Consider the following 16,088-nt stretch of genomic DNA (forward strand, 5'->3'; position numbering starts at 1 on the left):
CACACCCCTGGACCCTCCCCCCATGCCCATCCCCTCCCACTCCCCATCACACCCCTGGACCCTCCCCCCATGCCCATCCCCTCCCACTCCCCACCACACCCCTGGACCCTCCCCCCATGCCCATCCCCTCCCACTCCCCACCACAGCCCCTCGGCCTCCCCCCATGCCCATCCCCTCCCACTCCCCACCACACCCCTGGACCCTCCCCCCATGCCCATCCCCTCCCACTCCCCATCACACCCCTGGACCCTCCCCCCATGCCCATCCCCTCCCACTCCCCACCACAGCCTGTGGCCCTGCCCCCCCACACCCAGCTGCTGCCCCCCATCTCTCCCACACTCCCCATCACACCCCTGGAACCCCTCCCCCCATACCCCCCCACAGCCCCTGGGCCTCCCCCCATGCCCATCCCCCACACTCCCCTTCACAGCCTGTGGCCCTGCCCCCCCAGCTCTCCCACACTCCCCGTCTCGGCCTCGGCCCCGCCCCCTCGTCCAGCTCCCCCCCCCCCCCGGCCTCCCCAGTGGCAGCAGGGCCCCAGAGCGCCCCGCCCGCGGCTCCCGAGAGCAGGGGCTTCCCCCGCCCGCCCCGCGCTACATGGTACGATCCTTCCTACCTCCTGCGCCTTCACCCGGCCCTCCTCAGGGTGGCGCCGTCCCGGGCTTCCCCCGCCGCCCACTTCGGGCGCTGGGGGGGAGGGGGAGAAGAAGCCGTTGCTGCTGTTGCCGCCTTCTTCTTGGTCGATCCTGCTCTTCCCCTCCCCCCCGCCCCCAGGCACAGTTGGTTTGTTCCAAGCAGCCGGCCGGTCTTCTCCCTCCTCCTCCCCCCGCCTCTCCTAAAGCGCAGATTCTCATAAGTCTTCGGCCATTTCCGACCCAGAGGCGGAAATCACCGAGGCGGGGCGGAAATTACCGACAGCAGCCGAGGCTCTTCGGGAGTCACCGAAGGAGGACGGGCCTCTAAGCCCGGAAACTGCCGAAGTTCCAAAGCGTCCCTCAGCCCCTCGGAGGGACGGATGGGAAGCTGCGCCTGCGCAGTGGGTGGCAGCTGAGAGTCTCCCCCCCCCACCTCCTGCTCAGGGGAATAGCCTCAGCCAAGCCAGCTCCTGCCCCACCCCCTCACTAGAGCCCAACCCCTTGTGACCCTGCCCCCCCCCCAAGGAGCACCAACCCTCCTGCCCCAGTGCCCCCCCCAGCCTCTGCTCCCCCCCCAGCTGTCTGCTCCACTGCCCACCAGGGACCAGACAGTGGGACCCCCCCCACACTTCTCCGGCCTGACCAAGCCTCCACTCCTCCCCCATATTGTCTACCTTGGGGCTGCTAAGGGGGACCCACTGACACCCCCAGTCCCTAGATGAAAGGCCCTGCCAAGGGAGCACAGAGCAGTTCACATTTCGTTCGTTTCAACCAACGAAGACTTTTACGTTTTTGGGGGGGAGGGGGAAAATTGTTTCTAGAGCTGGGATTCCCACCCAGGACCCAGTGCCAGGGACTGTATAGTCATCTTCCCTAGCCCTGCCCCACACACACACCTACAGATTCCACTGTGGGGTGCATTAGCATTTCCCAGTTGCATACAGGGCCCTACCAAATTCACGGTCCATTTTGATCAGTTTCACAGTCATGGAAGTTTTTTTTAAAAAATCACAAGTTTCATGATTTCAGCTATTTACACCTGAGATTTCACAGTGCTGTAAGAGCAGGGCTTTTGACCCAACCAGGAGTTGGGGTGGGGTGACAAGGTTATGGCTGGGAGAGCGGGAGGAGTTGCAGTAGTGCTACCCTTTTGCCCAGCTGCAGTAGTGCTACTCTTTTGCAGTAGTGCTGCCTTTAGAGCTGGGCAGCTGGAGAGTGGTGGCTGCTGGCTGGGAGCCCAGCTCTGAGGGCAGAGCACCTGCCAGCAGCAGTACAGAAGGAAGGATGGCATGGTATGGTATCTCCACCTTTACTTCTGTAAAGCTGCCTCCAGAGCTGGACCCTCAATCAGCAGCCACCACTTTCTGGACACCCAGCTCTGAAGGGTGGCATGGTATAATATTGCCACCTTTACGCCTGTGCTGCTGCTGGTGGGGTGCTGCTTTCAGAGCTGGGCAACCGGCCACCAGCTACTGCTCTCCGGCCACCCACCTCTGACGTCAGTGTAGAAGGGTGGCAATACTGTGACGCCTCGCTAAAAAAAACCCCTTGTGCCCGTCCCCTCACAACTCTCTTTTGGATTAGGCCCTCTAACTTGAGAAACACTGGTCTCCCTTGTGAAATCTGTATAATACAGGGTAAAAGCACACAAAAGACCCAATTTCCCCGGGGAGATAGCAGATTTCATGGTCCACGATACGTTGCCAACTGCAATCTTGGTGGTACTGGGGACTGAATCAAGGACCTCCAGAGCTAAGATCACAAACTGGTTTAATTTGAGCTAGAGACCCAGGCCCTGTAACACACTTGGGGGTCAGAGACAGACCAGGACGTTTAATACACATGGACCAGTAGGTAATGGTTGGGAAGATGGACACCCATCCGCAATCCTCAGATGTTACCCTTCAAACACTGGCTTACAGCATCAATGCTGTGATTTAGTGCTTAGATGCTGAATGTTAGGGAGCAATTCCTAATCAGCAAGAATCCAGTCTGAGATTTCTAACCTAATCACTCAATCACCATGTAGCCCATGATGCTTCAAAGCAAAAGCCACTCTCTAATCTGTTTAGTTCTCTACTTGTCCAAAGCCAAAGATTATAGCATAGTCCTTTGATCTGGTACAGCAATTCTTCCATCTTGATCACCCTTTTTGAACACCCCTCTTCCCGCTCTGTAAAGCTAGATATCTTCAGAGTGCCTTACAAAAACAATCCATCCATCCCCCGGACATCTCTGTGAGTTAGGTTCAATCTGTAGAATCTACCTCTCTAGTGCAGCATTTCCCAAACTATGGGCCGCGGCCTGGTACCGGGCCGCGGGAAAAAAATATCGGGTCTCAGCATGGCTGGTGGCTGCCGGCAGGGCCGGCCTTAGACCGATTCGGGCCCTGCACCCCTGAACCTGGAAATGCCGTCGAGTTACAGAGCCAGGGCCCTGCTCCACCGATAAGTGGAGCTGGGTCTCTCCCCCGGCTCTGCCTGGAGCGGGCCCGGGGCACGCCCCCCCCCCCGCGCGTCCTCCCTCCCCACCCCCAGAGTGTCCCCGCCGTGCGCAGCTCCTCTTCACCCCCTGCTGCTGCCCATGTGCGGCGTTGCACGTGGGCAGGGAAGACACCCAGGCGTGATGTGACATCACGGCCCAGGATTTTAAAACTCTTCGGAGGCATGTGGCGGGACCACGCTGCCTCCGGGGCCTGAGCGCGGCCTCCAGCCCCACAGTGTGGAAGGCAAAAGGTAGGGAACGGGCTTGGGCGGCAGCGGCGGTGGCAGCGGGGATGAAAGGGGAAGGCACCAAGGGACAGGATGCAAGAGGGAAAGACAAATGTCAGGGGGCCAAGTGCAGACAATGAGGGAAAGGGCAGGAGGGGAGGTGTCAGTGGGAGGGGGACAGGGTGATGCGAGGAGAGGAGAGGAGAGGAGAGGAGAGGGGAAGGGCATTGGGGGCTGGAGGAGAAGGTGCTGGGAGAAGGCTTGAAAGAAGGGGTGGGCATGAGAGAGGTGGGGATGGAGCAAGTGATGTGTGAGGGTACAGAGGGGCAGGAGGGGAATGGGGCAGAGTGCGCTGAGGGGGTGGGTATCAGGGAAAAAGAGGGCAAAGGGGGCAGGGGCAGTAAGGGAAGGGGGAGGCACCAGGAGAGTGCAGGGCTAAGGGAAGGTGCAGGTGCCAGGGGATTCTGGGGTGAGGAGGAGGGGAGAGCTGGCCACTGGAAGCAGCACTGGACGGGGGAATCGGGGCAGGCTGGGGAGATTGGGGGGCCGGTGGAAGCAGGGCTGCCGGGGGGTGCGAGGTTGGGGGCAGGGAGCTGGCCGGGAAAGATTGGGGGGGAGAGAAGCGGCCGCCAGAAGGAGGGCTGGATGCGGGCAGCAGGGCTGTCAAAGAGAGATTGGGAGAAGCCGGGGAGAACTGGCTGCCCGAGAGGGGGTTGGGGGAAGTAGGGCTGGCCAGAGTCGCAGGGGGGAGGAATGAATCGGCCTGCGGGGAGTGGGACTGACCCGGCCATCTGTAGATCTTGGGGCGCTGCCCCGTTCCTCCCTTCCCCCCCACAAAGCACAAAGCATGAGTTAGTCCAGCCTGGGGATTCTATTGTCTCCCCATACACACTCCCCCTTGAGTAGTTGTGAACTGTCTGGCTGGTAGACACACTCATGCAGCCTGAGCACATTTACCAGCCAGGCAGTTCGAAACTACAAACTGATACATCTAATAATAATACAACTTACCTAATGAGCAAATACCAGACATGTTAGATGTCTGGTATTTTCTCAGTTTGTTTTTTATGTGTTTATATTTTTGGGCTGCAAAAAGCAGTACTGAAAAAAAAGGTTTCCACCTAAAGTAAAATGTTTGGGAAACCCTGGTCTAACCAGCTTTCTGTCTGTCTCAGTCCATTTATCCAATCCATATTCCTTAACTTGCTGGCAAGAATATTGTGGGTGACCATATCAAAAGCTTTGCTAAAGCTGGCACTGGGGGTTTTGGGAGGACCAGAAACAACTTATTTGAATAGTCATCATTTGATTAATGAATATGCAAATATGCAAATGAACATTACCGGTCCTCCAAAAGTTCGTGAATGGATTTACTGGTCCCCATGTCAAAAAGTTTGGGAACCCCTGCTTTAGTGGACATCCAGCTAACTAAAATCATTCTGGACAATGGATGTTTCCAAACCAGAGTGTTCTGGATTAGAGAGGTTCAACCTGTACTAGCATTTTCCAAAACGGGGTCAGAAAAATTATGTAAATTTCTCAAACCCACAGAGGGAGGATGACACAAAGCTGTCATCGGAAGGTAGGAGAGTTTATTATTTGTGCCTCATTCATAGGCCAAGTCCCCGTTGTGCTAGAAAGGGATGTAAAATCCCATTTAATCAGTTAATTGGTTAAACATTATGTTCACTAGTTAACCACTTAAACAGGGAAGGGTCTCGGTGTGGTTACTAGGAAGCTGCCTGTCGCCCCACGCTGCTGCCTCTGATACAGAAGCAGCAGCACGGGGTAGCAGCTGGTGTATACCAGGAACCGGCTTAAAAGCCGCCCCACATATAACTACTGAAATTTTCAGCAGTTACGTAGTCACTCAGTTACATGCATTTTAACATCCCTAGTTTATATCCACACACGCCCCTTTTTTGTATCCCAACTCTGCCCACTTGACCGGATGGAGAGGATGAGAGGATGGAGAGAGGCTGTTCTCAGTAGTGACAGATGGCAGAACAAGGAGCAATGGTCTCAAGTTGTGGTGGGAGAGGTCCAGGTTGGATATTAGGAAAAACTATTTCACTAGGAGGGTGGTGAAGCACTGGGATGGGTTCCCTAGGGAAGTAGTGGAGTCTCCATCCCTAGAGGTGTTTAGGACTCAGCTTGACAAAGCCCTGGCCGGGTTGATTTAGTTGGGATTGGTCCTGCCTAGAGCAGGGGGCTGGACTTGATGATCTTCTGGGGTCTCTTCCAGCTCTATGGTTCTATGATTCTATGACCTCTCTGTCTTTACCATCCCATGAACTGCCAGTCTTTTCAGCATTTCTCACAACTAACATACCCGTGTTTCCTCCCCGATACAGGCCAGTGCCGTGCATTCCTGGCACTATTTCACCGCCTTAGATGACCCCTAAAAATCATTTCTCACTCTTCAAGAGGTTAGCAATTTCAGTGAAGGAGAGAGCTTTCATCCCCTCCCTTCACTACAGTAGCCATTTGGTACGTCTCTTTCATATGATTTTAATTGAGTCACTGTTTCTAAAACTTGCCTTCTTTCAGAAGAGACAATATCAAGGTCCTGACCAGTTTTGCATATTAAAAAAAAAATCACGGTATGTTTGCAGTTAGTAGTCTTAACCTCTGTGTTAAATCTCTGCCTTCAACCAAGCCACTCAGGACTTGCATGGGAAGCCTCTAAACTTTGCTGTTATGGGAAATGATAAGGGAACTAAAGAGGAAAGTGCATCCCTGAACCATTACTGAAACCAGTGCCACAGCATGTGCTCAGAAGCACCGTGCGGCTGAACCCTGAATCCCTGCGGAGATCCTGAACACTTCTGGCCAAGAGGAATCCCTTGGCACTCTTCACAAAAGACGTGTTAATCTGGTGTCCTAACCAATTCTAACCACATTCTATTGAAATTCCCCCGGTAGTTGTTAAAGGGCATTTTTGTTTCCTTCATTCTGTTTGGTGGTACAGTGCGCACTATTGAAATAGCTGCCAGGTTTAGCAGCATACATAGCAGTATTTCAGGGATAGGTGAAGGTATCCCCAGGGCAGGAAAGGTACTGTATAAAGGTAAATATTTTCAACAGCACAGACCCACATCTGCCCCCCTAAAAAATAACAGAGTGAAGTCCAGAGAGCAGTGAAACACCCATGCTGGGGAAAATAATCAATATAAAAAGAAGTCGGAAGTTGGAGAGCGACATGCATAACGGAATGCAAACATCTTTCCCCTCCCAGATTCCAATTCAGTCTTACGACCTCACCCGGCACAGAGCTTGGACTGCAATCCAAAGAGGAAGGAAATTAAACTGTAAATACTGCACATGGGAATCTTGATCATGCCCACAAAACTTTGAAGGTTTTGCCAAGACCCTTAAATGCTAAAGAATACTGCCTGTTGGTAAAGATGGGTAGGGAAGAGAAATGAATGTTTCCTTGTTAACACAGACACCGATATGTAGCAAAGCTTTTGTCTCCTACTGTTCTTGGTGATTTGAAGATTGAAAATCATGAAATAAGAGACATATTGTGTCACAGGAAAAGTCAATCAAATCACACTGTCACATAATTCATTAACAATTAACATCACATTTTATATAATTCTATCAAGCTTAGAGGTTCCCAACTGAGAGCCGTAACCAGTCAGCTGTGCACTTGGGCGGCCACCCAAGAGAGATTTAGTTGCTGCCCAACCTGATTAGCAGAGCGCCCAGACTTTCTACTGGTGGTGCACATGCCTCAATATACATACAATTTATTCCACGCATGGATGGAAAAAATTAGCGGAAACATTGGTCTTAACCCTTCAGAGATTCACAAGGTTATTATATGGGGATGGAGGTCACAAGCGATTAGCATCTCTTCCCCTCCAGCATATACAATAGTGTTAAATAGATTTGAAAAGTGTTTTTAATGTATAAGTGGGGTGACACTCAGAGGTTTGTTATCTGAAAGGGACCACCAGTACAAAAAAGTTTGAGAACCGCTTTAAATTATTTTGTCATGTAATATTTACATGACTGTACACCGGGATATTTTCTTACTGAGAGCCACAATGCTGAGAAGGGACATTTTCATATTCAAGCAACAATTAACTAAGCAAAAAGGGATTAGGAGTAAGCCGTGAGGGGCTAGGCGGCTCAGAAGATTGGTAACGTGATGCCGAGTTTTTCTCCTGTGGCCCAGGTCGCTAGCAATTGAAAGTTGTTACCACACGACCATTGCATGTTTGTCCACTAGAAAGGCCACCATGATTACTAGTGGTCACCTCATGGCAGTCTCTGAGAAGCTAAATGACTTTCATTGGACCATAAAGACTGAACTAGGGACGTTAAAAATGTATTCGCTCAGGTAAACGTTTAACTGTTAAAAATTTCAGCGGTTTACACGTGGGGGAGGGGGGTTTAAAAGCCAGCTTTTAAGGTGTTCCCCATGTGTACCAGCTACCACGGAGCCACCTGCCCCACCCTCACCTCACATGCTGCTGCCTCTGTCAGGGGGCGGGAAGGAGGGACGGAAGGAGGCTGCGTGTAACCGTGAGCCCAAGCTCATCGGTTAACTGTTTAACTTCCCAACTCTGAACTATTTCTCGCTCCCAGATAGAGTCCCTCCGCTATGCCCACCCAGGAGAATGGTTTGTGGTGCATTTGAACACAGTTGGGCCTCCTCCGGGGATGGAGAGGGCTTCAGAGCTGCCGATCCAGAAACCTTTCACCACGCACTGAAAATTCACTCAAACTCCACTATAAACTAACAACAAAAGCGTTCACACTGGAGACATCTGAGAATGTCAGCAAACACTCATGCAGTGGTAGCGGGACAGCAGCCAGGAACACCCTGCCCTTGCGAAACTTCAAGTAGAGGGGATTAAGTGCCCAAACTTGGCTGGCAATGCAGAATGCTGAGGCGGCCTTTGGGAGCAGTAAAAGAGAAGGAACAATGCTTGGGGCTAAATCACTTCACTGAGCCCATCGCTCTATGGACCTGCTCTGTTTCTTTGAGTTCCCTTGAATTCGGTGTGACAGCACAGGCCAGACTTTTCCTTACTCTTCCCTCCCTCAAAACACACACATTTTTTAATTTTTCCAGAGATATCCTTCAAGCAGTGTCCACAGGGGACATCCAAGTAACTCCACCACCCCCAAACTCCACCCTACAGCAGATGGCTAAGCTATAAATACAGAGGCATTTGGCAACTGCTGGTAGAAAAGAGCAGTCAAGCTCTTGTTCAGCTGAAAGCCCTGCTGTCTAAGGGCATGTCCACATTTGCACTTGATTATCAAAATGTTTGTCATTCACGGGTGCTTAAACCCCACATGCACCACGCCAAAATTGTGCTGCAGCAAGTGAAAGTGTGAATGCTGTGTTGACAAAAGCGCTCTCCTGCCGACAAAGCGAAACGGCCTCCTAAGGGATGGAAGTATTTTGTCGGCCAACGTGCCAACAAACAGCATTCACATACGCTCGCTCTCAGCGACAAGGGGGTGTCGACACAGCCTTGCTGCTAAAAGCTGTGCAGGGGAGACGGAGCCTAATGAAGGTCAGACTAGAAGCTGATGTTCATTTGGACAAACTGGACCCAAATAAATCCACACACTCCGAAAAAGCATACAGCTTCAGTACTGCCACCTCTTACCAAAGCACGCTATGGCTGTGTCTACACTGGGCCACTTATTCCGGAAAATCAGCCGCTTTTCCGGAATAAGCTGCAAGCTGTCTACACTGGCCATTGAATTTCCGGAAAAGCAATGATGCTCTACTGTACAAAATCAGCTGCTATTCCGGAAAAACTATTCTGCTCCCGCTCGGGCCTAAGTCCTTATTCCGGAACACTGTTCCAGAAAAGGGCCAGTGTAGACAGCCCAGTAGTCTTTTCCGGAAAAAAGCCCCTATCGCAAAAATGGCGCTCGGGGCTCTTTCCGGAAAAGCACGTCTACATTGGCCACAGACGCTTTTCCGGAAAAAGGGCTTTTCCGGAAAAGCAGCCTGCCAATGTAGATGCTCCTTTTCCGGAAAAACTGAAAACGGAATAGTATTCCGTTTTAAGCATTTCCGGAAATTCATGCCAGTGTAGACACAGCCTATTTGTTTAATCTAAGGATTCCACAATATTTAACCTTTAACAAGATTTATAGTGACTGAAACCTGCTAATTCAGACCCCAATTCAGCAGAGCACTTAAAAACAGGCGTAATTTAAAAAACATGAGTAATCCCATTGAAGCCAATGCTTTGTTAGAGTGGGCCATGAAACCCAATGCTGTGCAGTTACAAGCACCTCAAATTCCCACCAAAGTCAGTGAAATCTGAGAGCCCTCAGCACCAGTGTTTCCTATAAGCTGTGTGGTTGGGCAGCTACCCAGAAGAAAGTCAAATTGCTGCCCAGCTAATTAGCAGAGCACCCATGGTGCACGTGTTTCTACTGATGGTGCACATTCACAGATGCCTCGGTGTACATAACAAAATTTAGTCCACACATGGGTGGAAACAATTAAAGGGAAATGAAATTTAATGTGGATAAGTGTAAAGTAATGCACATTGGGAAAAATAACCCCAACTATACGTACAGTATGATGGGGACTAATTTGGCTATGACAAATCAGGAAAGAGATCTTGGAGTTATCGTGTACAGTTCTCTGAAAACTTCCACATAGTGTGCAGCGGCGGTCAAAAAGGCAAATAGGATGCTAGGAATTATTAAGAAAGGGATAGAAAATAAGACACAGAATATCTTACTGCCCCTGTATAAAACTATGGGACACCCACATTTTGAATACTGTGTACAGATGTGGTCTCCTCACCTCAAAAAAGATATTTTGGCCTTGGAAAGGGTTCAGAAAAGGGAAACTAAAATGATTAGGGGTTTGGAACGGGTCCCATATGAGGAGAGGTTAAAGCGACTGGGACTTTTCAGTTTAGAAAAGAGGAGACTGAGGGGGGATATGATACAGGTCTATAAAATCATGAGTGGTGTGGAGAGGGCTGATAAAGAAAAGTTATTTATTAGTTCCCTAACTAGAGGACACCAAATGAAATTAATGGGTAGCTGGTTTAAAACTAATAAAAGAAAGTTCTTCTTCACACAGCGTGAAGTCAACCTGTGGAACTCCTTGCCAGAGGAGGCTGTGAAGGCTAGGACTATAATAGAGTTTAAAGAGAAGCTAGATAATTTCATGGAGGTTAGGTCCATAAAAGGCTATTAGCCAGGGGATAAAATGGTGTCCTTGGCCTCTGTTTGTCAGAGGCTGGAGAGGGATGGCAGGAGACAAATTGCCTGATCATTGTCTTTGGTCCACCCTTTCTGGGGCACCTGGTGCTGGCCACTGTCGGCAGACAGGATACTGGGCTAGATGAACCTTTGGTCTGACCCAGTACGGCCGTTCTTATCTAGGGAACTTCACTCAGCAACCTTACAGCACTGAGATGGGTGATCTAGCGTAGAGTTTCTCAAACTGTAGTCTTCTGCTTAAAGGTGAGCTGCAACACAGTCTGAGGTGATCTACCTAGCACAGCTGCATTCTCTAGGCAAGCTCTTAGCAAGCCTTTATCTTCTCGCGGCTCCTGTAATCTAAGTAAAAGCTACATAAATGTAATGTTTTGAGCCTTATGTCAGAATATAGAAACAAATATTTTAAAAGAATCAAGCTGCAATATGTCAAGCTTAATTTTCATGAGTACAATGGTGTCTTTCACTGCTAGATAACCTGGCAATGTACACACAAGCTACCTTTTACAAGCGTAAAAAAGCAGCAAGCCGTGTTTCAATCTGACATGGATCAATTTATTTTTCAAAACGAGAAGAATATACCGGTAGCGAAAATAATGAAAGGCCCAAACCATCTACAGCTACACAAAATTAACCTGCCAAAAAAAGAAAGAAACTAGTATACGTACTTGACATCTGGAGTCTCCTTTATCAGATCAGATGAGTACCCACTGCACCACTTTATAAAATAAGTTATATTTTTATTTATAATATTTTATTCTTTCCTAACAGTAGGGTTGGATCTTTCATCATACAACACGGAAATTCAGATTTTACACTAAAAATGAACATAATATAGTGTTCCAAATTGAATAACTACGTCTTTTAAAAAAATCAACAAACTCCAATTTTTAAAAAAATGTTAACACTAACTTTGCTCAGCTCCTTAACTCAAATATTCTTTTGTTTTTTCGCACTGAAACCATTGCTCTGGGACTAAGAGGTTCAATAATGCAGGCTGTCCCTGGGAGACCCCTCTCTCACCGCAGCAGTTTGGAGCCATGTGAGAAGTGTCTGTCCATAGCAGCTGCAGCAGGCACAGCCTGGGAAAGGGTGCTGGGGGACAGACAGACAGACACACAGACAAACTATCTGAAATACATAGTAGATAGCAGTTCCTTTCTCCACCTCTGCCCCCTGCTGGCCCAATGGGGTCCCAGTCCCCATCTTTGGCCCCTTGCTGCCCCCTATGGTCATTCTATGGTATAACTGTCCCTCCTACCAGGCCCCTCCCTTTCCATTTTATGAGAAACAAACAAATTCCAGGCACATCCCATTATCCTGGCACAATAAACCCCTGAGCCTGCTTTAAGTTAAGATAAGAGGAAGCTGTATAGCAAATTCGGTGGTCCTAGCTCTTACTGTTTAGGAGGAGTTCTTGAACAGACAGACTCACGGACGGATGGACACACATTTCTAAAATATATAGTCAGGATGTGTTGCTTATTGTTCAGGTTTATGCACTGTACATATATGCACTATGAGATCTCTGTCTGAACATCACATTTTGCTCTCCCAGAGGAAATTGATCACCGCAGCACCAATCTCCCAGTAAGCGACCCTAAGAACTCCTTGATGCCAACTGACAAAGTAGTTACAAGAATACCTGGATCTTGTGCTGTACAATCTGGTTCACAAAGAACGTCATGTGAGGTCTGAAACAAACGCTCGTTGTTATGAAATCTACGTGGAGATACTTGCTAAGGAGGTACGTATGTATACTAAAAATAAATGCTTAAAGTCTATAGCACAGCAGAGTTGAGATATAGAGTTGCATTCACCTGCATCTCTATTAACAGATAAATTAAGTATTGTAAAGCAACACAAAGGAAGCCGCACTTACATAAAAGTCAATGGGGTGGGGAGGTGAAATCAGCACTCCAGAGAATAAACTAAGAGAGGTTATCCTGACTTCAGGGACAAAAAAAATGTACTTTGGTGGATATAAGGAGAAGGCAAGGAAAACATCTCTTGACCCTGCATGTAGGAAATAAATGGGGAATGCATTTATAGTCATGAAAACAGGATCTCAACCAGGCATGGTAGAGAACATTGCAGCAGACATTTGAGGTGAGATAAATGTACACAGGCTGGAAGTTAACCTGTTAGGATTAGCATCTAGAAAGCCAGTTAGAATGTTGTTGTGTATTAGCCATGGACACATTCCCAGAATACCAGACATTCCGGTGCTTCTGGGAATGGCATAAGCCTGCCCCGGGTAGTGTGACTCCGCCTCCCGCAGCATGGCTTCCCACGCACAGGACGTGCATGGAATGGGAGCACCATTTTTAAGAGTGCACCACTCTGCCATGACCAAGCACAAGTTTTATTAAACTCTAGAACAGCACAGGCAGTCTATGTCCGTGCTAATGCACAACAAAATTCTAACTGGCTTTCCAGACACTAATCCTAACAGATGAACTTCCAGCCTATGTAAATTTATCTCACCTCACAGTCCTTGGTACCCAAAAAACCACCATATCTGGAGACATGGGTTCAGCATCTTGCTCAGTCACAGACTTCCTGTGTGACCTTGGGCAAGTCATTTAATTTGCCCTATGCCTCAAGGTCCCATCTGTAAAACTGGGACAACACTTCCCTATCTCATAGGGCTGCTTCGAGGAAATAATTCATTGCAGATTGCAAGGTCTTCAGTTACCATGGTGGACAGGGACTATAGACATAAACAGAGGAGGAAAAATTACCCAAAAGCCCAGCTGGAATGCATTTTGAGAAATTCTATTTAAATATAATTTTAGTTCCTTCTGTGATACAGAGTGAATTACGTGTTTGCTAATGTATTTAAAAATCGCCCACAGTGAAATTCCAAATTTCTATGGTGCTTATTCTAAAGCAATAATATTTGCACGTGATTTTCAAATGAAATGTGCCTTTGCACCTACGGAGCATATGAAAATGTGATCACGGGTGTCAAGACTGGCAAATGTGTTTGCAGCTTTGGTTTCTCAGAGGACAGTGCTTGTCTCTTCACAAAGAAAAAGCCATCAATATCTCACTACTGTCCAAAAATCCGGGGCCTAATAATATACAGAAGCTTTCCCTAGAGGACATAAGCCATGAATTTCTGCAAAATTAAAACTTCCATTTAAAAAAACAAAATCAGACCTGTGGCTCTCTACCTTCCCAGACTACCGTACTCCTGTCAGGAGTGCAATTTATCTTGTGCAAGCCCAGGTTTCACTTCACTTAAAATTACTTGCTTACAAAAATCAGACATAAAAATATAAAAAAGTGCCTCAGCATACTGTTACTGAAACACTGGTTACTTCCTTATTACCACAATTATAAAATAAATCAAATGAACTATAATATTGTACTTACATTTCAGTGTACAGTATATAGAGCAGTATAATTAAGTCACGGTATGAAATTGTTGTTTCTACTCACTTCACTAGTGCATATTATGTAGCCTGTTGTAAACCAGGCAAATATCTGTATGAATTGATGCACCCTCTGAAGACCTTTGCATAGCCACAGGGGTACATACACCCCTGGTTGAGAACCACTGAGTTAGGTTATAGGGTTGCACATATAACCTTTCCAATATGAACCAATGCAATGCTGTTTTTGAGAGTCTGAAAACAGACAGACAGATCCATGGCCACTACTGTTTCTTATAACTCTCCCTGCCAGGCAGCAAAGTGAATTTAACAAAGCACTATTCAGTTAAATTGCTGTTATTAGCAATGCTGTGGGCACCAATTAAAATGAGAGCAATCATGTCATCTTAAAGTCTGAATCGCAGCCAGGCACTGGAGCTATTAGTGGGGGAAATTCACCAAAACAGAGGTTAACAAGAGGTGGAGGCAAATTAAAAAAAAAAAAAAAAAAAAAGAAACAAGCTTTTTAAGATTAGCATATTTGTGTGCAGGGAGCACACGAAAGTGGGAAAAGCATAATAATGGGAGCCAGGCTCTCTAATCCCACTAACTTGCTACTTGGGCATGTGAAAATCACGGCAACTCTGTGCCTCAGTTTTCCCATCTGTAAAATGGAACTAATTTTATCTCCCTATTTCTTTGAGGCATTCTGAATCTTAATTCATGAGTGTTGCTCAAGTACTTTGAGATCTTCTGGCAGCTTGCCCTGCATCAGCGTAATCCTAACTAAAAACTAGGAATGCAAATGGGTAGCAATTTAACTGGTTGCCTAGTAAGGATCACCTTGACCAGGTGATGCTTACCTTAACCGGTACCCAGGAGCAGCCCCTCGCCTGCAAAGCCCCGCACGGGAGTCAGGGGCAAGCTGTGACATCCTCTGTGAGTCTGGGGTTGGGTGGGGGGGGGGGGAAGACTTGGCAGTGGTAGCACCCCCTCTAGGATCCCGGCTTAATCAGTTAACCAGTTAAATGCTAGGTTTAACAGGTAAACTAATTAACCAGGATTTTACATCCCTACTAAAAACAGCTTCGAACAAACAGAGAGAACAAACTATTTGCCCTCCCTGGTAAACGATGCATACACAATGCTATTCCATAGAAAATATCATGACTAAGGTTTACTTTGACTGGATTTAGATCCAGGAGAAGGCTTCCCCTTTGTCACTAATAGACAAGCGCCAACGATGCTCCAAGCTTTATGTCCTACGGTTCTTTTTATTTCTTTGTTTAAATAAAAGGTGGATTCCAAGAATATCGCTGTACTTGAAGCAGTGGAAAAAGCTGAATAGAAGGCATCATAAAAAGATGCCGCTGGGGTGCGTTAAATCCAGCAAAATGAAAAGCACCGAGAAACGCTGGAGCCAAAATGTATCACTGGACTTAACTCGATATGTTCCATGTCAGGATGTCAATGAAAAGGGAACCTCATTAAGTAACAGCAATGTGGCTTATCAGTGCAGCCAATAAAGAAAGTACCAGTGGCCAGACACACGGGGGAGTGAATCAGTGTAGCTGTGGAGAAATCAATGGAGCGATGCTGATTTATACCCGCTAAGGCTCAGGCCCTGTTTATGTAAACTCAGTCATAAAAAAAAACCCACAACACTTCGAGCCATAAAAATTAATGAGAATGGAGCCTGTAGATAGCACTGTTCATCTTCAAAGAGCTTTACAAACAATCAGTCAGACTCTCAGCATCCTCTTGAGATGAAGACATTATATGAAAGGGGAAACAGGGCTAGATATGAAGCTATCCGCCCCTGGCTACAGAGTGAGACTATTAAAACCTGCACCGCAGTGCAGACGTGCCTGGCTCCCAGTCATAGTCTCATGCCACTAGGCAGAAATTACCGGATTATTGAAGCAGCACAAGGATGGACACAGATGCATAAACTCCAAGGCCAGGAGGGACCACTGTAACCCTCTAGTCCAGTGGTTTTCAAACTACAGGTCGCGACCCAGGACTGGGTGTTGGAATGTCAGGCCCTGGGTCTCATTGCCTCAGGGGAATCAGGTGACAAGTGGGGGAGGAGGGGCGGATAAGGCAGCTCCCTTCCTGTCCTGGTACCACAGACTGCG

General features: G+C 48.0%; 1 protein-coding gene across 3 annotated transcripts in view; it reads right to left on the reverse strand.

Annotated features, from left to right (window-relative positions):
• The window catches only part of EXTL3 (exostosin like glycosyltransferase 3), a 220,813-nt gene that overhangs the window by 187,794 nt on the left and 16,931 nt on the right, over positions 1 to 16,088 (reverse strand). Inside the window, exon 1 of one of the 3 annotated variants that reach the window (XM_075923259.1) lies at positions 617 to 997. The exons of the other annotated variants lie outside the window; for them this stretch is intronic. The gene's annotated coding sequence lies outside the window, so the exon portion shown is untranslated. Of the gene's footprint in view, positions 1 to 616; positions 998 to 16,088 lie in introns of those variants that run through there. 3 annotated transcript variants of the gene reach the window in all.

Source organism: Pelodiscus sinensis, chromosome 3, assembly GCF_049634645.1.
Source record: "Pelodiscus sinensis isolate JC-2024 chromosome 3, ASM4963464v1, whole genome shotgun sequence".
Lineage (NCBI taxonomy): Eukaryota > Metazoa > Chordata > Testudines > Trionychidae > Pelodiscus > Pelodiscus sinensis.